The sequence below is a fragment of the Giraffa tippelskirchi genome, chromosome 1, assembly GCF_054371585.1.
Source record: "Giraffa tippelskirchi isolate mGirTip1 chromosome 1, T2T-mGirTip1v1.2.pri, whole genome shotgun sequence".
Lineage (NCBI taxonomy): Eukaryota > Metazoa > Chordata > Mammalia > Artiodactyla > Giraffidae > Giraffa > Giraffa tippelskirchi.
The window spans coordinates 106809419-106833842 of NC_137275.1; the positions used below are offsets into that span (position 1 = coordinate 106809419).

The window sequence follows — 24424 nt, forward strand, 5'->3', positions numbered from 1 at the left end:
CTTCCCAGAAATTTCACTTCTAGATATATACTCTGAAGAAATTATCACCAATGTGTACAAGGAGACATGTTCAGGATGTATACAAGATTATTTTCTGTAATAGCAAAAAAAATGGTACTAAATGTAGAAGGAATGAATAATATATGTGTATATATGTGTGTATAATAAAATATATATCATCTTTAAACACAAATAGAACACTAAAAATAAATCAAAGGATTTCCCTAATGATCCAGTGATTAAGAATCTGCCTTCCAATGCAGGAGACACAGGTTTGATCCCTGGTCCGAGAATTAAGAGCCCACATACTTCAAGGCAACTAAGTCTGACTGCTGGAACTAGAGAGAAGCTTGCACCCCAATGAAAAGTCCTGCATGCCACAACTAAGACCTGATGCAGATAAATAAATAAATGTTAAAAATAAAATAAAAGCTAGAAATGATTAAGTGTAGTATGAAGGCACGTAGAAAGCCAAGATAGGCCAAAAGTGAGGCCTCTTGCAATGACCACTTAGCCACGCTGTGAATGCAAAGGAAAAGTTCTTGAAGGAAATTAATCACGTGTGGGTTTTTTTTCCCCCCTTCACTCTGTTAAAGAGGTATATGGGCATGTGTCTGTGATACGCTACTTCAGTCGTGTCTGACTCTTTACAACCCTATAGACCGTAGCCCGCCAGGCTCTTCTGTCCATTGGATTCTCCAGGCAAGAATGCTGGAGTGGGTTTACTATGTCCTCCTCCAGAGGATCTTCCTGACCCAAGAATGAAACCTGCGTCTTATGTCTCCTGTGTTGGCAGGTGGGTTCTTTACCACTAGCGCCACCTGGGAAGCCCAATGTGGTGCATTACATTGATTGATTATTAATTGATTTTCGTATGTTGAACTATTCTTACATTCTAGGAATAAATCCCACTTGGTCATCGTGTTTAATATTTATCATATGCTGCTGAATTCTATTTGCTCGTATCTTGTTGAGGATTTCTGCATCAATGCTCATAAAGGATATTGATCTGTAGTTTCCTGTCTTGCTGGTCTTTGGCTTTGGTAATTCTGACCTCACAGATTGAGTCAGAAAGTGTTCCATCCCCTTCAGTTTTTTGGAAGAGTTTGGGAAGGAGTGGTGTTAGTTCATCTTTAAATGTTTGGCAGTGAAGCCATGGTCCAGGGCTTGCCTTGTCAGATTTTTTATTACTGATTCAATCTCATTACTAGTTAGTTCTTAGGTTTCAACCTTGGTAGCTTTTGTGTTTCTAGGAGTTTATCCATTTCATCTAAGTCATCTAATTTGTTGGTATATAATTGTTCATAGTACTCTCATAATGCTTTTTATTTCTATATAATTGGTAATAATGATCCCATTTTTATTTATATTGGTTATGAATTTTCTGTGTCTTCTTTTCCTTTGTCAACCTAGCTTAAGATTTGTCAATTTGTTCTTTTTGAAGATCCACCTTTTGGCTTTGTTTATTTTCTCTATTGTTTTTCTGGCCTCTATTTTATCTCTGCTCTTATATTTATTATTTTCCTTCTTTTACGGTTTCTTTAGTGTGCCAACCTTATCTCCAATTTAAATCCTTTACAATAGTTTCTGGTTTTGTGGCTTGGGATACTCTTCACCAGTATTTCCCGACTCCCCCTTTATTTTCTTTAGGACTCAGTTCCTCTGGACACCTTCACTGACCTTCCAATCTAAAGCAGCCTATAGCTATTTTCTATCACAGCATCATGTGTTCTTCACAGCCCTTATCACTCTATGATATTTTCGTTTTTGTTTTTTTGTCTGCCCCCCACCACACATGCTTGCACATGCGTGTATGCATATGTGCATACATGTGCATGCACATTCCTTAGAATATAAACTCTATAAGAACAGACATTTTCATTGTCTTGTTTAACCACTGCATCCACGTGGCCTAGAATAGTCTCTGGCCCAACAGTAAAAAATGTTCAGTAAGTATTATTGACTGCTCTAATGTCTTGCGAAGGCTATCAAGTGATTGGTTAAAAAACTTCTTACCTCTTGCTCCTAGAAGATTACTGAAAGACAAGAAATTTATAAAGTAGTTTTAAATTTTAAGATGGCCATAACCTAAATCATTGCTGTCTAATATACTTTATTAACACAGTTGGTTTAACATAGTTATTAGGTAAATAACCATGTTTTACATGCTATTTTTATAATATATCAGCATCTACTTACTTATGTATTATTTCTTACTCTATTTGTTTTTTGAGGTTAAAGTTTTTGGGGGGATATAAATTGTACACTACTCATATCAGGTGGTCAGTTCAGTTCAGTTCAGTCGAGTCCGACTCTTTGCCACCCCATGAGCCACAGCACGCCAGGCCTCCCTGTCCATCACCAACTCCCAGAGTCTACCCAAACCCATGTCCATTGAGTTGGTGATGCCATCCAACCATCTCATCCTCTGTCATCCCCTTCTTCTCCTGCCCTCAATCCTTCCCAGCATCAGGGTCTTTTCCAATGAGTCAACTCTTCACATCAGGTGGCCAAAGGATTGGAGTTTCAGCTTCAACATCAGTCCTTCCAATGAACACCCAGGACTGATCTCCCCCAGGATGGACTGGTTGGATCTCCTTGCAGTCCAAGGGATTCTCAAGAGTCTTCTCCAACACCACAGTTCAAAAGCATCAATTTTTCGGCACTCAGCTTTCTTTAGAGTCCAACTCTCACATCCATACATGACCACTGGAAAAACCATGGCCTTGACTAGACAGACCTTTGTTGGCAAAGTAATGTCTCTGTTTTTTAATATGCTATCTAGGTTGGTCATAACTTTCTTTCCAAGGAGTAAGCATCTTTTAATTTCATGGCTGCAATCACCATCTGCAGTGATTTTGGAGCCCAGAAAAATAAAGTCTGATACTGTTTCCACTGTTTCCCCATCTATTTGCCACAAAGTGATGGGACTGGATGCCATGATCTTAGTTTTCTGAATGTTGAGCTTTAAGCCAACTTTTTCACTCTCCTCTTTCACTTTCATCAAGAGGCTCTTTAGTTCTTCTTCACTTTCTGCCATCAGGGTGGTGTCATCTACATATCTGAGGTTATTGATATTTCTCCCGGCAATCTTGATTCCAGCTTGTGCTTCCTCCAGCCCAGCATTTCTCATGATGTACTCTGCAGATAAGTTAAATAAGCAGGGTGACAATATACAGCCTTGACATACTCCTTTTCCTATTTGGAACCAGTATGTTGTTCCATGTCCAGTTCTAACTGTCGCTTCCTGACCTGCATACAGGTTTCTCAAGAGGCAGGTCAGGTGGTCTGGTATTCCCATCTCTTTAAGAATTTTCCACAGTTGATTGTGATGCACACAGTCAAAGGCTTTGGCATAGTCAAAAAGCAGAAACAGATGTTTTTCTGGAACTCTCTTGCTTTTTTAATGATCCAGCGGATATTGGCAATTTGATCTCTGGTTCCTCTGCCTTTTCTAAGAGAACCTTGACTATCTGGAAGTTCACGGTTCACGTATTGCTGAGGCCTGGCTTGGATAATTTTAAGCATTACTTTACTAGTGTGTGAGATGAGTGCAATTGTGCGGCAGTTTGAGCATTCTTTGGCATTGCCTTTCTTTGGGATTGGACGTGGCACTAAACTGGAAGTCTTAGTTTCTAGCTTCATCTTTGCTACTATATAATATGTATAGCTTTGGGAAGAAGGGCTTCCCTGCTGGCTCAGCTGGTGGTAAAGAATCCACCTGCAATGTGGGAGACCTGGGTTCGATCCCTGGGTTGGGAAGATCCTCTGGAGAAGGGAAGGGCTACCCTCTCCAGTATTCGGGCCTGGAGAATTGCATGGGCTGTATAGCCCATGGGGCCACAAAGAGTCGGACACACCTGAGCAACTTTCACTTTGTAAAGAATTGTTTCACTTGTTTGTACCTCAGTTTTTTCATTTTCAAAATAAGGGGATTAAATTAGATAAACTGATAAAGTCCCTTCCAACAATCAAATCTATAATTCCATAATTTAGAGTTCAATTTTACTAGTTTAACATGTTTATAATTGTTGGATGTTCATAACATATTTTTCTTTACTTTTTAAAATGTTAAGTTCTTTAATATTACTTAAGTTATAAAATTGTAACCCTCTGTTTGAGCATGGAGATTCCTTTACAGATTTCCACTTTATTTTTCTTAGGAAAAGATATATCTTTTTTTTGTTTCTACAGTATATTTTTATTTATTTTAATTAATTTAAAAATTTTGGCTGTGCTGGGACTTTGTTGCAGAAAAAGCTCTAGGGCTTTCTCTAGCTGCAGCTCTTGGGCTCAGTTGCCCAATGACGTGTGGGATCCTAGTTCCCTGACCAGGGATGGAACTGTGTCCCGTGCGTTGGAAGCTGAATGTCTAACCACTGGACCACCAGGGAAGTCCCTAAGTTATTTTTAATTGGAGGATAATTGCTTTACAATGTTGTGTTGGTTTCTGCCATACAACAAAGTGAATCAGCTGTAAGTATACACGTATCTTCTCCCTCATGAGCCTGCCTTTCATCCCACTTCATCCCACCCCTCCAGGTCATCACAGAGGAATTTCCACTTTATAGAGGGGTTTCTAGAACTGAACTACGTGAAGCTGTCCCTACTCTAGGCAAGATGAGTAGCTGGCTGTCAATAAATTTTGTTGAATTTTTAAGTTGAGTCTGCTAAAGGAAAAGGAAAGATAATATAGCAATGATTGACTTCTAAGAAAAATATTATACTCCAAAAGTATGTAACACTTTACATCAAGGAATTTGATTTAAAAATAACAACTACAATTATAAATTAAAATACATAATAATTTAATGAGAAGATGAAATGCTTTCAGACACTATGGTATCTATAAAATAAATTTCATCTAACTTGGCAATTGGATTTAAACATAAGAGACATGAATCTTGATATAAAAAGTAACATCAAAAGGACAATGTTGATTTCTTCTCGTAAACTTTAGGATTTTGAACATAAACAACCATCATATGTTAGAGGAAACAGACCTTAGAAGTTGAGGTAAGTTTACTTTTCCAATTTCCTGGCCCACTCCTGGACTGTCACAATTTTCCTCTTTCTCTCTCTCTCTCTCTCTCACACACACACACACACACATATGTAATATTTTGGATATATTTAAGGTAAAAATTTTAGGAAGTGTAGCAGGTAACTGTTGTTGTTTAATCGCTGGTTATGTCTGACTCTTTGTGATCCCATGGGCTATATAGCTTGCCTGGTTCTTCTGCCCATGAGATTTTCCAGGCAAGAATACTGGAGTGGGTTGCCATTCCCTTCTCCAGGGGATCTTCCCGACCTAGGGATCAAACCTGTGTCTCCTGCACTGGCAGGTGGATAGTTTACCACTGAGCCACCAGGGAAGCCCAGGAAATTGTTAGCAGGCTAAAATACACATTTCATGTCTTCAGAGATTCAAAATGGGAGGACTAGCTGAAAATATCCAATAGAAAGTCCTGCTCATTAAGAAAATAGTGAGTTGTGACTCTGTGAGGTAAAAAGCTTTGATTTACTTCACCTAAGGACACTTACATGATTATAAATGTGTTCTGTGAATGTAGCTAGTCAATTTGATTTGTTACCATTTCTCTACAGGACTCAAGATAACATAAAGGGAGTCTCTCAAGAGGATTAGAGACTTCAGTACTGGCCAGCCACTTGGTATCTTGTTAATTATCTTTTTTCTCTTCTCTGTATTTAGATCATTTAATTAATTTAGAATCCCCATTGAAACTCTAGCACCTCCTCCACCATGAACCATTTATGGAAAGACTTCCTCCATACAATCCATTTTGCACGATATAATGAAAGGGCTGAGCAGAAGGGATTTGTTAAGCATAATTTACATCTACTGCATAGTCAACCTTAATTATTTAGTGACTGATTGTCCTTTTAGGGGATTATGCAAGCATTTTGTTTCTACTATGTCTCACTGCTGCTAACTATTTAGCCATTTCACTAATCAGCATGTCTATTAAGAGCAGTTTGGGGCTAGAGTAAAGCAGAAGATCACACTGTGATCCATCATTTTGCCATTTCTTAGAAGATTTAGTAAAATCTTTAATGATGTGGGGAACCGAAGCTTGTGTGTAAATCAGTGGAATTTAATGTTTTCATTATCCATTTATTCTTTGCCTCCTGAGGACAATTAAAAGTTTGCTGTATGCATTTTGAAAATCTTAAGAATAAGAACATGTATCTTACTTTGTTCAGGATGCTATAATAAAATACTACAGACTGGGTGGCTTATAAACAGCAGAAATTTATTACAGTTCTGGAGGCTAGAAGTCCAAGATCAGCGTGACAACTCTCTCTGACTGCAGAACTCACTGTATCCTGCTGTAGCACAAGGGGCTGGGAGCTCAGTGAGATTTCTTTTTTATGGAAAAAACTCGAACGAATTTCTTGGCCAACTCGATATAAACACACTTATTCTGTCCAGGAGGGCTCCATTTTCACAACCTCACCAACCCCGAAAGACCCCCCCCTACTAATAACATCACCTTTGAGGGTTAGGGTTTCAGTATATAAATGATTGAAGATAAACTTTCAGCCCACAGCAACAAGGCTATTGTTGTTGTTGTTCAGTTGCCAAGTCCTGTCTGAATATCTGTGACCCCACAGACTGTAGACCGCCAGGCTCCTCTGTCAATGGGATTTTCCAGGCAAGAATACTGGAGTGGACTGCCAATCCCTTCTCCAGGGGATCTTCCTGACCCAGGGACCAAACCTGTGACTCTTGCCACATCTGCATTGACAGGTGGATTCTTTACCCATGAGCCACCGGGGAAGCTCCAGCAACATGATTATACATATTTAAATTTTTAATGGGTATTGCTATATCATCCTATAAGAAAGTTTCTTCTGTTGTTACTCCCCGTGAATGGTGCATAAGCGTGGCTTCCCTCTCTAAACTTTTCCAAACAACACTACATCTTTTTCCCAAAAGGATGGGTGAATTTACCTTTAACTGTTAAATCTTTCAGGTAGTTTATTTTTCAAATAAGCTTACATAAATCCACAAGACATTTTCATTTAAATGGATAAAACCCATAGTAGAGAAGTTTGAGGGGTAAAGGTTAGAGGGAGAAAATTTTTAAATGCAGCAAATTATTTTTAATAATACAAAATGTTTCCCTTGAAATGCATTGTTACATTAAAATTTCCTTTTGGGAGTTGAAAAATCAAGTGGAGAACTATATTTTTTAACAAATATTTCATGTTAATATGTAAAAAGATAAAAATGTTAGTCGCTCACTTGTGTTCCCTCTTTGTGACCCCATGGACTGTGGCCTGCCAGGCTCCTGTCCATGGAATTCTTCAGGCACGAGTAGTGCAGTGGGTTGCCATTTCCTTCTTCAGGGGATCTTCCTGATCCAGAGAGCCTCCCACATTACAGGCAGATTCCTCACTGTTTAAGCCACCAGGGAAACCCCAATATTAATATATAAGCTTACATAAGTTACATTGTTATTTCAGTATAAAATGCCACTAGTAGATAATATAGGGGAAACAATGGAAACAGTGACTTTAATTTTGGGGGCTTCAAAATCACTGCATACGGTGACTGCAGCCATGAAATTAAAAGATGCTTGCTCCTTGGAAGAAAAGTTATGACCAACCTAGACAGCATATTAAAAAGCAGAGACATTACTTTGCCAGCAAAAGTCCATCTAGTCAAAAGCTTTGGTTTTTCCAGTAGTCATGTATGGATGTGAGAGTTGGACTATAAAGAAAGCTGAGTGCTGAAGAATTGATGCTTTTGAACTGTGGTGTTGGAGAAGGTGCTTGAGAGTCCCTTGCACTGCAAGGAGATCCAACCAGTCCATCCTAAAGGAAATCAGTCCTGAATATTCATTGGAAGGACTGGTGCTGAAGCTGAAGGTCCAATACTTTGGCCACCTGATGCAAAGAACTGACTCATTGGAAAAGACCCTGATGCTGGGAAAGATTGAAGGCAGGAGGAGAAGGGGATGACAGAGGATAAGATGGTTGGGTGGCGTCACCAACTCAATGGACATGAGTTTGAGCAAGCTCCAGGATTTGGTGATGGACAGGGAGGTCTGGCGTGCTGCAGTCCGTGGGGTTGCAAAGAGTCGGACACAACTGAGCGACTGAACTGAAATGAATATAGCAGTATTATAAACTAGAAAATTAGATAAGGATTATAAACTGGAAAATTAGATAAGGGTTACATGCTACATTATAAATGAAAGGAGTATATAAAAATTTACCCATTTTCGGGAACCCCCTTACACTGTTGGTGGGAATGCAAACTAGTACAGCCACTATGGAGAACAGTGTGGAGATTCCTTAAAAAACTGGGAATAGAACTGCCATGTGACCCAGCAATCCCACCGCTGGGCATACACACTGAGGAAACCAGAATTGAAAGGGACGCGTGTACCCCAATGTTCATCGCAGCACTGTTTACAATAGCCAGGACATGGAAGCAACCTAGATGTCCATCAGCAGACGAATGGATAAGGAAGCTGTGGTACATATACACAATGGAGTATTACTCAGCTATTAAAAAGAATACATTTGAATCAGTTCTACTGAGATGGATAAAACTGGAGCCCATTATACAGAGTGAAGTAAGCCAGAAAAAAAACCACCAATACAGTATACTAATGCATATATACGGAATTTGAAAGATGGTAATGATAACCCTATATTCGAGACAGAATAAGAGACACAGATGCATAGAACAGTCTTATGGACTCTGAGGGAGAAGGTGAGGGTGGGATGTTCTGGGAGAATAGCATTGAAACATGTATATTATCATATGTGAAACAGAACACCATTCCAGGTTCGATGCATGAGACAAATGCCCAGGGCTGGGGCAATGGGATGACCCAGAGGGATGGGATGGGGAGGGAGGTGGGAGGGGGGTTCAGGATGGGGAACACATGTAAACCCATGGCTGATTCATGTCAATGTAGAGCAAAAACCACTACAATAATGTAAAGTAATTAGCCCCCAACTAAAATAAATAAATTTATTTTTTTAAAAAATTACCCATTTTCAAACTAACAGTAGCATTTTCCTTTGACATTTAGACACTTTTTCTCTGAATCATTTCCTAATTATAACTATTTACAATAGACAATATTTGGAAATGGTCAAAATCTTCAACAATGTAATTGAATACTGTGAAGCCATTAAAATGGACATTTCAAAAAAATATAATGTCATGGAAAAGATTCTACAATGATATAGTGAGTGGAGGAGTCAGAGAACAAAACTGAAAATACAATGTGACTTCAATTTAGTATTTCCATTCTCCACTGGAAAGAGAGAGCGTGAGAGTGACAGTGAGAAAGAAGAACGGGAAATGCACAGTAAGAGCATTGAAAGGAAATCAATCAGCAAAATGTTGACAAAATTATCTCTGGGTGATGCCATAGAAGAATTTAATTTTCTAAGTTTTTCTTTATTTTTGAGCTTTTATAGCAATAATAACTTTTGTTAACAAAATTTCCTCCTTATTTTGTGTATTTTTTTTTTAGCATCTATACTATCAGCAGGTACTGCAGCAATGATCATGTTAACTCTTCCACAAAACTAGGATTTCTTGGGGAAGAGAGCCTTGTTTATTTATCTTTATGCTCTCAGCACATAGAGCTTAACAAATGTTTGTTAAATTTTAAAGCTTGAGATAATGAGAAAATAAAAAACAATAAAAACAATAAAAACCTCACAATATAACTAACACTCAACTCTTAGGGCTTTGGACCATCCCTTGTGGCTCAGACGGTAAAGAATCTGCCTGCAACGAGACCTGGGTTTGATCCCTGGGTTGGGAAGATCCCCTGGAGGAGGGCGTGGCCACCCACTCCAGTATTCTTGCCTGTAGAATCCCATGGACAGAGGAGCCTGGTGGGCTAGTCTATGGGGTTGCAAAGAGTCAGACATGACTGAACAACTAAGCACAGCACAGCACATCAGGGCTTCCCAGGTGGTTCAGTGGTAACGAATTCACCTGCGGTGCAGGAGATGAAGGTTCGATTCCTGAGCCTGGAAGATCCCCTGGAGAAGGAAATGGCAACCAACTTCAGTATTCTTGCCTGGAAAATCCCATGGACAGAGGAGCCTTGTGGGCTATAATCTATGGGGTCGCAAGAGTCAGGCATGACTAAGCCACTAAAGAAACAAAAAAATCAGAGTACTCCTCCTCTAGTCCAAGTGCTAACATCTGTCACACTGTTCTATCATCTTTCTATCTATATCATTGCTCATGTCATATGTCACCCTTACAGAATAAAAATACTCTTCCACACAAACATAATACCATTATCACAATCAAGAAATTTAATACTATGTAGTAATATTATATTCAAATTTCCCCAGTTGTCTGAATAACGTTTATAGCTTTTTGTTTGTTTAATTCAAGACCCAAACAAGGATCAAGCATTGCATTTAGGTGATAGGTTACCCTAGCCTCTTTTACTCTAGGTAAAAAAAGGTGTTGTTTCTTTTTTTTAACCTAAAAGTGGGTTCTGGGTTTTTTTCTTTGACTTTCATGACCACCATTTTTAAGCATCTAGCCCAGGTGTTTTGTAGAATGTCCACAATTTCAGTTTGTCTGACTGCTTCCTCACAATTAGAAGCAGTTGAAATATTTTTGACAAAAATACTAAAAAGATGATATAATGTCTTTCTTAAATGCATCACATTTGGAGGTACATAATATCCACTTGTCCCATTATATTTATGCTATTTTTAACATAAGTTTTAAAAGTTTTGTAATTCCTTCCAACTGCCATCATGGCTGTATCCCACAGATTTAGATAAGTAAATTCCTTTCATTCAATTCTAAATATCAACTTCCACTATAAATTCTTTAACCCATAAATTACATAGATATGTGTTTTGACATTCCAAACAAAATTTCCTCATTGTTTTTACTATTTTTTTAGACTTCATATTTTGAAATAATTGAAATTACTGGAAATTTACCTGAAAGTTTCAGAAATGTACACAAAGCTCCTGCATATCCAGTTTTTGAGCACATCCTTACTGGTATATCAAAATATTTCAGATTTGTACTTTCCTAATCCTGAAGTGGAGGTAGACAATATTCTAAGATTCTTGGTCCCTTTTATGTGTGTGTGTCAGTCAGTTAGTTGTGTCCGACTCTTTGTGGCCCAATGGACTGTAGCCCATGGGGCTCCTTTGTCCATGGAATTTTCCAGCCAAGAATACTGGAGTGGGTTGTCATTTTCTTCTCCAGGGGATCTCGCCAACACAGGGATTGAACCCATGTCTCCTACATCTCCTGCATTGGCAGGCAGATTGTTTATCATTAGTGCCATCTGGGAAGCGCTGGTACCTTTTATAAGGTGCGTGTTTGGGAGATCAGTCACTTCAGTCATGTGGACTATAGCCCACCAGCCTACTCTGTCCATGGGATTCTCCAGGCAAGGATACTGGATACAAGGTAATGGAATTTAAAAACAGGATCTGTGCAGTACATGCTTTCTTTTTGTGTGTTTTTAAATGACTATAATGAGGCATCATGAGATGGAGATGAGTGCATGAATTTGTAAGTCAAAGCGCAAGGTTCCTGCTTTGACCAGCCAAGCTGCCAGCTTTGTAACCTAGGGGCATTATCCTCCCTGATATTTGGTTTCCTCATCTTTAAAAAAGTTACTTAAAAAAATGGTAACAACAAAAACAATAATGATAACAAAGAAGGGAAGGGTAATGATATGTGATTATAGTAATCTGATGGGTATTATTCTAAGTTCTTATATAAATACTTAATTTTCACAACAATATTGTTGTTATGCCCATTTTACAGATGAAATAAATGAAGATCATAATAAAATATTTGTATCATTCGAATAAAATGAAGTATGTGGATGTGATATGGATTCAAATTGTTTGAGTCCACTTACATGTGAATTTTTTTCAACAGTTAATACTACAGTATTACACTATCTAAGGCTGGTTGAATGAGGGGATGTGGGACCTCAGATTCAGCGGAATAGCAAGCATATTTGGAGGGTCAAGTATAAAATACACACAGATTTTGGACTTAACCTCCTAGTTGTTCAAGGGTCAATTGTATATGTATACATATAATCACTCAATTATTTATTGATTCAATCAGTGAGTATCTATTAAGTATTTACTAAGTACCATATGCAATTTTTATGCTAAGTATAAAATAAAACAATGTATACATGTTAAAGTTTATCGTTATATATGCATATCTGCATGTTTATAGCTCCATAGAAAGTTTATTTGAAAGTACCATACAACAAAAATATAATGTAAGTCACATATGTAATTTAAAATTTCCTAGTAGCTGTAGTAAAATGGCTTTATTAAAGGTGAAATAAATTTTAATTATATATTTTATTTTACATAGTATATCCAAGATATTGTCATTCTAACATGTAAATGTAAAACAATTATTAATGATATATTTTACACTTTTTTAGTCTTCAAAATCCATCACAAATTTTATACTTAGCACATCTCAGTTAGAACAAGTCACAGCTTAAGTTCACAACAATCACGAGTTAGTGGCATCTGTTGGATATTTCAGGTCTAGAATGATATACAAAAAACTGACTGGGAGATGGAAGAGGGAGAGGAATTTACCTTTTATTATATATCCTTTCATACTTTAGATTCTTGTATGCTGTGTACTTGTTGCCTAATCAAAGAAATTTGAAAAAATATATTAATACATTAAAAGCATCATGTTTCTATCTGTGCATGTGTGTGCATTCTTGTCTGTCAGTGGTTTTCAATTGCGGGTGATTCCTCGTCCCCCTCAGGAGACATATGGAAACTTTTGGAGATATTTTGGGTAGGTGGGTGGGGACCACTGGCATCCAGTGAGTAGATGTGAGGAGTGCAGTTATAGATCCTACAATGTATGTTACAGCACCCACCCCCCCAATAAGAATTATATGACCCAAAGTATCAACAGTGCTGAGGTTGAAAAACTCTTCTATGTTATGTGCTTCAAAAAGTAAAAATTTCAGTGTCTACTTGTTACCAGGCATTATGAAGACCTGGATATACAAAGAAGGTTTACACACAGCGCCTGCACTTCAATGGCTCACAGTCTAGTGAGGGAGGGAGACAATAGGCAAATTATTGCAGAAATGTGATAAATTTGAGAACAGAGTAGAAAGAAGGTATTAAGAAAGAATTAAAATATCTGTAAACATATTCATTAACTAGAAAGCCACTTGTTAGAAGCATCAATTTGAATAGAATAATTGAAATTGAGGGCTTCCCAGGTGGTGCTAGTAGTCAAGATCCTGCCTGCCAATGCAGGAGATTTAAGAGACCTGGGTTCCATCCCTGGGTTGGGAAGATCCCCTGGAGAGGGTCATGGCAACCCACTCCAATATTCTTGCCTGGAGGATCCCACGTATAGGGGAGCCTGATGGCCTCAGTCCATGGGGTTGCAAAGAGTCGGACACAGCTGAAGCAATTCAGCCCCTACACAAGCAGTTGAAATTGAAACATCAATTTCAGAAGTTATTTTCTACCAAATCCTCAGGTTGAGAGTGTAGCACTTTATTCAAAGGCTTTAGTGTGCCTCTGTACCACTCTAATGTCAATAAAAGATGTCTGGGAAGAACCCTTAATTTGGTTATAACATCTGTTACTCTATTTCTGTGCTGAGTATTACATTTTGGAACTTTAAAAGGACTCTGATATATCTTAAGAAGAATGTGTAAGTCATGACTAATTGTTGTTGCTGTCTGAAAGAGACTGCTATATTTTATAAGAACGACAGTCCAAAGGATTATCGTGTTTTGCATATTTCTTCCCAAGAATGTCTCCACTTTTCTGAGAGGCTCCCAAGTTCAACCATATTTCATTACCTATCAAAAAAATGAGACAAAAACTCAGACTGTGAATTCCACTGGCTTTGTTTAGGTTTTCTTAAACCTTAATGCTCTCGTATTTTTGCTTTGGTTTAGTTTTTCACAAGTGAGCTCACAAAAGTGTTGTACACATCTGTTTGCAGGTTGAAAAAAATCTTGTGTCCTTCTCACTGCCTGCAAACTGCCAATACAAGGGGCAGCACAGGGCAGTAGTGATGGGCAAGTGCTCTGGCATCTGGTAAGACCTAGGTTTGAGTCCTGGTTTCACCTCCTAAGCTGCAGCACAGCTTACTTAACTTCACTAAACTTCTGTATCCTCATGTAAAATGTCTGTCATTCAACAAGATCAAATAAGATAGCATATTAAATTCACTATCATTGCTAGGAATGAAGTAATGGGAGCTGTTATTATCCGAATGGCACGAAACAAAAAGCAGCCTTTTAAGCTACAAGTCAGAAGAGAGCTCATGGGTTTTTCTCCACCAGAAATTATTTATGTTTTCATAGTCATTATGTTTCCAAAAAGTAAGTGATTCCCCACCTTTTTATTTGAACCTTAATTAGAGAAATCTGAGTACTGCTTTGGTGCTCTGGGCTGAATTGGTTCACATTTGCATTCACTATTCATTTCTTGCTACCTTTCACCACTGTGCTGTTAGAACACTGTACTAGCTCCTGTTTTTTTATGTCTATGCTTCTTTCCAGCTAAGTTCACGTTGTGTATTTAAAACTCAACTGTCTTGGAAAATTCCCCCTTGGATCCTCATTATCACACTAACTAAACCTCACTAAATAGTAACCTGTATCTGTTTAGCAACGAGCCCATCTTCAATAGCTTGAAAAAATATAGTGCCATTCCACAGAGTTCACATCTATATGCAGAGACAAGAGGCTTCTTCTTGACTTGTAATTTCAACAGACCAAGTGATTGTAATGTTACTGTGGTAAAAAATGCAGCTGCATTTTTTCATGCTTTCTAGAAAAGTTGAGATGCAATCTTACAATCACACCACACATAGTTTATTATTCAAACCTCAAAGAGGTTTGAATTTTTCATTTTCAATCTTCAATTTTTTCATTCAAAAAGCTGAAATTACACATTTCATTTCATTTGTGTGAAAAGTTATACTTGAATCAATTAATTTTATACAAAATCTTCTATTTCTCTTTGTCAAAATACCCACTGAATGCCTAATTAAAAGATGCAATAGCTTTCTTCATCTTTTAATATATTGATATTTTACACTACCCTTTTTCATGATAGCAAAAAGTTAATGACCTAATTAAAGATTAGAGGAGGTTATAATAACAAAGAATATAGGTAATTTCATTGTTTTTCTTATGGTTGATATTAATAATGATAATATTAATAGAGAAGAGCATAAATAAAAGGTACACTAACAATCTAGTAGCCTAATGACTTGAGACAGACAATTAGGCTCCAATCCATCAAGGAAGATGAGCAGACCTCCAGGGTGAGTAGGTTTTTTGTAGAGAGGGAGAGCCTGGACTCTGTCCTTCTCTTTGCCACACAAGCGAAGATGAGAAACAGATCCAAGCTTCTTTGAGCATTTTTCCTCCTGTTTTTCCCTCTATTCTATTCCTGAAGGGAATATTTTTGAGGTGGTATGTCCATTATACACATAACAGATTCCAAAAGAGGGATCTTTTTTTTTTTTTTTTTTAAATGGTAGAGCAGGTAAGGGAATGAGGAAAACACAAACGGGGCAGGGAGAGAGCAACTGCATGCAGATTGAGTAAGCCGTGGAGAGAAACTATCACTGAAACGGGTGTGGGAAGAGACAAAGAGAGCCTTCCGGGGGGGAAATGGCTGAAAAGCTGAGAGAACAATCGGGAATGTAGACGTTTAGAAATCACCATAGGAAATCTAACGCCTCAAGTGGATCATTTTACTTTTTTGCCCCCAAAACGGTGCTCAAGTCGCTTTTTCATTCAGTTCTCGAGAGCTGGGAGAAGTCCTTGGCCACAGACCCAGCAGAATGTGAGCTGCTCAACAAGCTCCTCATCAGAAGCACCAGTCTCAACCTGTTGACTCTCCTTCACCTCTTACCTGGTCTAGAATTTTAACCTCTCCTCTCATTCCTGTGGGTGACACACCGAAGTGGACGGTTATCTTAAAAAGCTATTATAATTAAGACTCCTGGAGGTGGAGAAGAGGCCCTGAGGGTTCTTTTAGTCCAGCACAAAGGAATGTATCAAATCAATGGCTGGCAAACACTCAGGATCTGATACTGTCCATAACCCTGGAGAAAGGCATGGCAACCTACTCAGTATTCTTGCCTGGAGAATCCCATGGACAGAGGTGCCTGGTGGGCTACAGTCCATGGGGTCACAAAGAGTCAGACACTACTGAAGTGATTTAGGGGGCGCACACCGTCCATAAGGCAGTGTTTGTGATAGGAGACTTGCAGAGAGAGGAGAGCCTGCAGTCTTAAGGCTGTATTCCCGAAGCCACCTTCTGGGTATGAAGGTATGAACAGCTGGAAAGTGCCAGATCTAGGAAAGCAGGTCCTGGAATCCCACTCAGGAGGTACACTGCTACAGACGGTGCTCAAAATGAAGAATATGGGAAAGCAAGAAGTACCAAATTTATTTATTTCTTTTTATCTATTGCATATAGGGTTTAACTTGGTTTGATATCAGTTAACAACCATTCTGGAATGGGTCTGGGTTGGACTCCTCACTGTCTGGAGCAGGCTGGTATGAAAAGGGGGGGATTACACTAGAATGTATTGTCTCGAAGAGGCTGGTGGCACTCTTGAGAATACTGAGCAATATTTTGGGGCTAATGCCTGAGCTCCAGATGGCCCAGTGATAAAGAATCATCTGCCGATGCAGGAGACGCAAGATATACAGATTCAATCCCTGGGTTGGGGAGATGCCCTGGGGTGGAAATGGCAACCCACTCCAGTATTCTTGCTTGGAAAATCCCATGGACATAGGAGCCTGGGTGGCTACATCCATGGCATTGCAAAGAGTCGAACATGGCTAAGGGACTAAGCATGCGCACGAACACACACACACACACACACACACACACACACACACTCACTCACTTATTCACCAAAATGTCTCTCAGAACTGAATGAGGTCAAAACTGATTGATTCTAACCTAAATCCAGGTTAATCATTCAGAGGAGTGGACTAGCCACTGAAACTTAGGGCAGAGTCGTGAGGAATTCTATTAATAACAGGTAGCCTCGTACTTTTAAAATGAGGACTGCTGTTTTAAACGACATTGTGGGCTAGAGTTGTCTCGAAGGATATTTATAGGAGAAAAAAACGGACCTTGATTAATTGGTGAGATTAAATAGGTGGCTCCAAATAGGAAAAGGAGTACGTCAAGGCTGTATATTGTCACCCTGCTTATTTAACTTATATGCAGAGTACATCATGAGAAACACTGGGCTGGAAGAAACACAAGCTGGAATCAAGATTGCCGGGAGAAATATCAATTAACCTCAGATATACGGATGACACCACCCTTATGGCAGAAAGGGAAGAAGAACTAAAGAGCCTCTTGATGAAAGTGAAAGAGGAGAGTGAAAAAGTTGGCTTAAAGCTCAACGTTCAGAAAACTAAGATCATGGCATCTGGTCCCATCACTTCATGGGAAATAGATGGGGAAACAGTGGAAACAGTGGCAGACTTTTTTGGGGGGGCTCCAAAATCACTGCTGATGGTGATTGCAGCCATGAAATTAAAAGACGCTTACTCCTTGGAAGGAAGGTTATGGCCAACCTTGATAGCATATTTAAAAGCAGAGACATTACTTTGCCAACAAAAGTCTGTCTAGTCAAGGCTACGGTTTTTCCAGTGGTCATGTATGGATGTGAGAGTTGGACGGTGAAGAAAGCTGAGCACCGCAGAATTGATGCTTTTGAACTGTGGTGTTAGAGAAGACTCTTGAGAGTCCCTTGGACTGCAAGGAGATCCAATCAATCCATCCTAAAGGAGATCAGTCCTGGGTGTTCATTGGAAGGACTGATGTTGAAGCTGAAACTCCAATACTTTGGCCACCTCATGCGAAGAGTTGACTCATTGGAAAAGACCCTAATGCTGGGTAGGATTGGGGGCAGGAGGAGAAGGGGACGACAGAGGATGAGATGGTTGGATGGCATCACCGACTCGATGGACATAGGTTTGGGTAGACTCTGGGAGTTGGTGATGGACAGAGAGGCCTGGTGTGCTGCACTTCATGGGGTCGCAAAGAGTCAGACACGACTGAGCGACTGAACTGAACTGAACTGAAGTAGATGGAGAAGAGGATGAAGACAGTCATTGATTCATTCACTTATTTCTTCAAGAAATTATTCATGAAGCCTCTATGGGAACTGTGCTACACACCAGGGATTTTGTGGAGAGCAGAAGTGACAGGTTCCTGCCCTAATGGCGCTTACCTTCCTGAGTGTGGAGTCAGACAACAAACACAGTTAAAGACAAAGATCACTTCAGACAGCAGTAGGTGCTGTGAAGGAAGGAGAACAGTTCAATGGGATGGCGAGTGACCTGGGGGAAGGGTGATGATGAGTTTTTAGCTAGAGGGTGCAGATTTGGAGACTACCTGGAAAGGTGGTATCTGATTGAGACCCAAGAGTTGAAGTGTGGCTCTGTGAAGACCCAGAGAAGGGCATTCTTTGAAGAGGGAGTAGCAAGTATGAGAGGCCTGAAATATCAGTGAACTTGATACAGTGGGGGAAGAAATCAGCAACAACAAAAGCAATGAAAAGGAATGTGGCCAAAGAAAGTAAACAAAGGACAAAAAGTCCAAGACAAAGTTCGCAGGCTAGGCCACATGGAGTTTCTTTAACTGTAAAGAGAATTTAAAGGGAAGATTAAAGTAGAAGCTAATTCTGATCCAGAGAAGATTCAGGAAGATCAGACAGAATCCATTAAAACAGCATTTTTGAGGATGTAGAGAAAAGAGGGCAACCCTGGGTGTAGCGCCCCTATAATAGTGAAGACAAGAGCTAAAACCTGGGTGATACTCAATGTCAGCAAGCTTTGGTTTACAAACATGTGCTCCAGAAAGAAAGGTAAAAAAAAACCCTTGCTGTGGCTACAGCAGTAGGTAAGGAACCCCAGGGATCAACCCAGACTACAGTGTTACAGTCACCACAGCTGGTATTCTAATTCAAGAGGAAGAGGGAAATGACTACCACTGATACCTTCATTAAACAAGAACAACAAACTTACATAGATAAAATTTAATGGCCTAAATATCTTAGATTTTTAATAAAGTAAAAAAAGTTAAAATTCCTGTGTGAGAACCCAAAAGAGTATCAGTGCATAATTTAGTCCTTAGAGGTAATATCTTACTTGTTTTATGTTTCAAAGGCTTACCAACACTTTAATTTGGTCTGAACTCCTTTGTCTACCAATTTAAAAGGCAAAGGAAGTTCAGTTCTTTCCCAAAGAAGCTGAGGTTTTAATTAACGACACATTATTTACCAGATTTCAGAGCCACAAATGCACACTGGGTAAGGGTTTTGGTTTTTTTTTGAAAGGTTAGCATGTTCTCAAGGATGTGTAGCAGCCTTCCCTGACTGTTCTGTTTTAGTCTGGATTGTAAAACTGCATCTTGACTCAACATGCTTTGGTAGGAAAAAACGGTTAGTTCTTCAATAATATTGAACAAAGGATGAGGTTAGAAAAAGGGGGAAAAAACAAAACAGAAAACGTACCATCTGTTCAGTGGTCATGAAGTAGCCAGCACAGCATTTTTCTTATTCCTGCACAACATCACTCTGAGGTGGTGCTGACACCTCCAGATGCAACTCGAAGAGAAACTAGCAAAGATCTGAGTTGTTAAACGGCTGGGGAGAATTTGATATAACGCCCTATGGTTGACAGTCTGTGTGCTATCCACCAGGCTACACAGCATCCCCTTATTTAGAGATTTGTAACAGAGATGATAAAAATTTGTTTACTGACATTAAGAAAAATTAATAAATGCAACTGAATGATCACGTTAATTGTAATACCACCCTTTTCTGATGGAAAAGTCACCTATTAAAAATTGGCTAAGGATACAGGTACCTTGGCAAAAGGAAAACAGGGCAGCAGAGCATGAGATGGTTAGATAGCATCACTGACTCAATGAACATGAACTTGAACAAATGCTGGGGGACAGTGGAGGACAGGGGAGCCTGGTATGCTGCAGTCCATGGGGGTCAAAAAGTCAGACACAACTTAGCAACTGAACAACAACACAGGTACCTTTGGGCTTCCCTGATGGCTAAGTGGAAAAGAATCTGCTTGCCAGTGCAGGAGATGGAGGTTTGATCCCTTGGTAGGAAAGACCCGGAAAGGAGAAAATGGCAACCCACTCCAGTATTCTTGCCTAGACAAGCCCATGACGGAGGAGTCCATGGGGCTCACAAAAGAGTCAGGCACAACTTAGCGACTAAATAACAACAACAGATACCTCTCATGGAGTCGCTATGATGCAGAAGGCCTGGAGAAAGGAGGGAGAAGGTAAGAACAGCCTGCATGGGAGCCTAGGAAGATTATCCACCAGAGTTTGAGGAAAGGGAATTCTTTCAATTTCTTTCAGTCAGTTAGTTCAGTCACTCAGCTGTGTCTGACTCTTTGCCACCCCATGGACGCACCCCATGGACACCACGGCATGCAACATGCCAGGCCTCTCTGTCCATCACCAACACCTGGAGCTTGCTCAAACTTATGTCCACTGAGTCAGTGATCCCATCCAACCATCTCGTCCTCTGTCGTCCCTGTCTCCTCCTGCCTTCAATCTTTCCCAGCAACAGAGTCTTTTCAAATGAGTCCGTTCTTCACATCAGGTGACCAAAATATTGGAGTTTCAGCTTCAGCATCAGTCCTTCCAATGAATACTAAGGACTGATTTCCTTTAGGATGGACTGGTTGGATCTCCTTACAGTCCAGGGGACTCTCAAGAGTCTTCTCCAACACCATAGTTCAAAGGCATCAATTCTTTGGTGCTCAGCTTTCTTTAGAGTCCAACTCTCACATCCATACATGACTACTGGAAAAACCATAGCTTTGATGAGAAGGACATTTGTTGGTAAAGTAATGTCTCTGCTTTTTAATACGCTCTCTAGGTTGGACAAAGCTTTTCTTCCAAGAAGAAAGCGTCTTTTTATTTCATGGCTGCAGTCACCATCTGCAGTGATTTTGGAGCCCCCCAAAATAAAATCTCTCACTGTTTCCATTGTTTCCCCATCTATGTGCCATGAAGTGATGGGCCTGGATGCCATGAACTTAGTTTTCTGAATGTTGAGTTTTAAGCCAAAGTTTTCACTCTCCTTTTCACTTTCATCAAGAGGTTCTTTAGTTCTTCACTTTCTGCCACAAGGGTGGTATCGTCTGTGTATCTGAGGTTGTTGATACTTATCCTGGCAATCTTGATTCCAGCTTGTGCTTCATCCAGCCCAGCATTTCTCATGATGTACTCTGCATATAAGTTAAATAAGCAGGGTGACGAAATACAGCCTTGACATACTCCTTTCCCAATTTGGAACCAGTCTGTTGTCCCACGTCAATTCTAACTGTTGCTTCCTGACCTGCATACAGATTTCTCAGGAGGCAGGTAAGATGTTCTGGTATTCCCATCTCTTGTAGAATTTTCCACAGTTTGCTGTGTTCCACACAACCAAAGGCTTTGATGTAGTCAATAAAGCAGAAGTAGATGTTTTTCTGGAACTCTCTTGCTTTTTCCGTATCCAGTGGATGTTGGCAATTTGATCTCTGGTTCCTCTGCCTTTTCTAAATCCAGTTTGAACATCTGGAAGTTCATGGTTCGTGTACTGTTGAAGCCTGGCTTGGAGAATTTTGAGCATTACTTTGCTAGCATGTGAGATGAGTGCAATTATGTGGTAGTTTGAACATTCTTTGGCATTGCCTTTCTTTGGGATTGGAAAAAAAACTGACATTTTCCAGTCCTGTGGCCACTGCTGAGTTTTCCAAGTTTGTTGGCATATTGAGTGCAGCACTTTCACAGCATCATCTTTTAGGATTTGAAATAGCTCAACTGGAATTCTATCACCTCCACCAGCTTTGTTCGTAGTGATGCTTCCTAAGGCCCACTTGACTTCGCATTCCAGGATGTCTGGCTCTAGGTGAGTGATCACACCATAGTGGTTATCTGGGTCATGTGTATAATTTTATGTGTAATTCTTCTGTGTATTGTTGCCACCTCTTCTTAATATTTTCTGCTTCTGTTAGGTCCATACCATTTCTGTCCTTTATTGTGCCCATCTTTGCATGAAATTTTCCCTTGGTATCCCTAATTTTCTTGAAGAGATCTCTAGTCTTTCCCATCTATTGTTTTCCTCTATTTCTTTGCCTTGATCACTGAGGAAGGCTTTCTTATCTCTTCTTACTACTCTTTGGAACTCTGCATTCAAATGAGTATATATTTCCCTTTTCTCCTTTGCCTTTAGCTTCTCTTCTCTTCACAGCTATTTGTAAGGCCTCCTCAGACAACCATTTTGCCTTTTTGCATTTCTTTTCCTTGGGGATGGTCTTGATCCCTGCCTCCTGTACAATGTTATGAACCTCTGTCCATAGTTCTTTAGGCACTCGACCAGATCTAATCTCTTGAATCTGTTTCTCACTTCCACTGTATAATCATAAGGCATTTGATTTAGGTCATACCTGAATGGCCCAGTGGTTTTCCCTACTTTCTTCATTTTACGTCTGAATTTTGCAATAAGGGGTTCATGATCTGAGCCACAGTCAGCTTCCAGTCTTGTTTTTGCTGACTGTATAGAGCTTCTCCTTCTTTGGCTGCAAAGAATATAATCCATCTGATTTCGGTCTTGACCATGTGGTGATGTCCACGTGTAGAGTCTTCTCTTGTGTTGTTGGAAGAGGGTGCTTGCTGTGACCAGTGCATTCTCTTGGCAAAAGTCTATTAGCCTTTGCCCTTCTTCAATTTGTACTCCAAGGCCAAATTTGCCTGTTACTCCAGGTATCTCTTGACTTCCTACTTTTGTATTCCAGTCCCCTATAATGATAAGGACATCTCTTTTGGGTGTTAGCTCTAGAAGGTCTTGTAAGTCTTCATAGAACCGTTCAACTTCAGCTTCTTCAGCGTTACTGGTCGGGGCATAGACTTAGATTACTGTGATATTGAATGGTTTGCCTTGGAAACGAACAGAAATCATTCTGTCATTTTTGAGATTGCATCCAAGTACTGCATTTCGGACTCTTTTGTTGACTATGAGGGCTACTCCATTTCTTCTAAGGGATTCTTGTCCACAGTAGTAGATATAACGGTTATCTGAGTTAAATTCACCCATTCCAGTCCATTTTAGTTTGCTGATTCCTAAAATGCTGATGTTCACTCTTGCCATCTCCTGTTTGACCACCTCCAATTTACCTTGATTCATGAACCTAACATTCCAGGTTCTTACGCAATATTGTTCTTTACAGCATCGGACCTTGCTTCCATCACCAGTCACATCCACAACTGGGTGGTGGTGTTGTTTTGGCTCCATCTCTTCATTCTTTCTGGAGTTATTTCTCCACTGATCTCCAGTAGCATATTGGGCACCTACCAACCTGGGGAGTTCATCTTTCAGTGTCCTATCTTTTTGCCTTTTCATACTGTTCATGGGGTTCCCAAGGCAAGAATACTGAAGTGGTTTGCCATTCCCTTCTCCAAAGGACCAGATTTTGTCAGAACTCTCCACCATGACCCATCCATCTTGAATGGCCCTACCCGGCAAGGCTCATAGTTTCATTGAATTAGACAAGGCTGTGGTCCGTGAGATCAGATTGGTTAGTTTTCTTTGATTGTGGTTTTCATTCTGTCTGCCCTCTGATGGTTAAGGATAAGAGGCTTATAGAAGCTTCCTGATGGGAGAGACTGACTGAGGCAGAAACTGGGTCTTGTTTTGATGGGCGGGACCATGTTCAGTAAATCTTTAATCCAATATTCTGTTGATGGGTGGGGCTGTGTTCCCTCCCTCTTGTTTGACTTGAGGCCAAACTATGGTGGAGGTAATGAAGATATTGGTGACCTCCTGCAAAAAGTCCCCTGCAAGCACTGCTTCAGTCAGTGCCCCTGACCCTGCAGCAGGCCACTGCTGACCCATATCTCTGCCAGAGACTCCTGGACACTCACAGGCAAGTCTGGGTCAGTCTCCTGTGGGGTCACTGCTCCTTTCTTCTGGGTCTTGGTGCATACAAGTTTCTGTTTGTGCCCTCCAAGAGCCTGTGTCCCCAGTCCTGTGTAAGTTCTAGTAGTTCTATGGTGGGATTAATGGTGACCTCCTTCATGAGGGCTTATGCCATACCCAGGTCTGCTGCATCCAGAGCCCCTGCCCCTGCGGCAGGCCACTGCTGACCTGTACCTTTGCAGGAGACACTCAAACACTCATAGGCAGGTCTGACTCAGTCTCTGTGGGGTCTCCTGGTGCACACAAGGTTTTGTTTGAGCCCTCCGGGCGTCTCTGGTAGGTATGGCATTTGATTCTAAATGCAATTTCGCCTTTCCTATTGTCTTGTTGGTGCTTCTCCTTTGCCCTTGGATGTGGGGTATC

General features: G+C 40.1%; 1 long non-coding RNA gene across 2 annotated transcripts in view; it reads left to right on the forward strand.

Annotated features, from left to right (window-relative positions):
• The window catches only part of LOC145506837 (uncharacterized), a 79920-nt gene that overhangs the window by 43529 nt on the left and 11967 nt on the right, over window positions 1-24424 (forward strand). Inside the window, exons 4-5 of one of the 2 annotated variants that reach the window (XR_014054373.1) lie at window positions 4961-5016; window positions 5608-6265. The exons of the other annotated variant lie outside the window; for it this stretch is intronic. This is a non-coding gene — a long non-coding RNA (uncharacterized LOC145506837). Of the gene's footprint in view, window positions 1-4960; window positions 5017-5607; window positions 6266-24424 lie in introns of those variants that run through there. 2 annotated transcript variants of the gene reach the window in all.